This window comes from Coenobita brevimanus, chromosome 109, assembly GCF_032717465.1.
Source record: "Coenobita brevimanus isolate Jiangsu-jjx chromosome 109, ASM3271746v2, whole genome shotgun sequence".
Classification (NCBI taxonomy): domain Eukaryota; kingdom Metazoa; phylum Arthropoda; class Malacostraca; order Decapoda; family Coenobitidae; genus Coenobita; species Coenobita brevimanus.
This window is the reverse complement of record NC_137062.1, coordinates 18,302,388-18,303,653: the sequence shown is the minus strand read 5'-3', so window position 1 is coordinate 18,303,653 and position 1,266 is coordinate 18,302,388.

The following is a 1,266-nucleotide window of genomic DNA, read 5'->3' as shown; positions in this document are numbered from 1 at the left end:
CTGGAGGCGGTGTGACCTTCTTTCTGAGAGGAAAGTCGACTTACTTCTGTAGGTGACATGCTACGTAGAAATCTGTCTGAAGCTAATATTAATATATCAAAACAGGGACACATTATTCAATACTTTGTGGTAAGTTGTACTTCTCTCTCCTCATTAACGACAAGTTTCTCTTTCTCTCTCTCTCTCTCTCTCTCTCTCCTCTCTCTCTCTCTCTCTCTCTCTCTCTCTCTCTCTCTCTCAATACAAGATTCTTTTTTGCAAGTGACATGATCTTTACCACAAACATCGACTTGTCTTCCATTGGATGAGATGTCAAATTCTTGTGTTCAGTTCCAGTCTCTATATTAAGAGGTGGCATCGTCTTCTAGCGGCAGATGGCATCCACTTCTGTTTACAGGTGACGTCGAACTCTTTCTGCAGGTGACGGGAAATCTATTTGCAGGTGACCTCGACATATTACGGCAGGGGAAATCGACGAGAAAATATCCTGGTGATGTTGCCTTACTTCATTTCTTTTACTATTAGTCTCTCTCTCTCTCTTTGTCTCTGTCTCTGACTCTGTCTCTGTCTGTCTGTCTGTCTGTCTGTCTCTCTCTCTCTCTCTCTCTCTCTCTCTCTGTATCGACTTATATTTCTTTGCAGGTGACATAATCTTTACCGCTCACATTGATTTGTCTTCCGTTGCAAGTGACGGCAAATCCTTGTCTCCAATTGCCAAAATCTAAGTCGTCTGAGGTGGCATCGCTTTTTAATCTCAGATGGCATCCACTTCTGTGTGCAGGTTACGTCGAGTACTCTTAACAAGTGACTTCTATTTCTCTCTGCTGGTCGCATATGATATCGACCTCTCGTTGCAGGTGATGTGGAGTTGTCTCTGCAAATACAGCATCATAGACTTCTTCCTGCAGGTGACTTCGACTTCTCTCTGCAGGTGACATCTCATTTTCTCTGAAAGTGAAGTCGACTTTTGTCTGCCTTCTCTCTACAAGTGACACCACCTTCTCTCTGGAGGTGATGGTGACTATTCTCTGCAGGTGATGCTGACTATTTTCTGCAGGTGATGCTGACCATTCTCTGCAGGTGATGGTGACTATTCTCTGCAGGTGATGGTGACTATTCTCTGCAGGTGATGGTGACTATTCTCTGCAGGTGATGCTGACTATTCTCTGCAGGTAATGGTGACTATTCTCTGCAGGTGATGCTGACTATTCTCTGCAGGTAATGGTGACTATTCTCTGCAGGTGATGTTGACTATTCTCTGCAGGT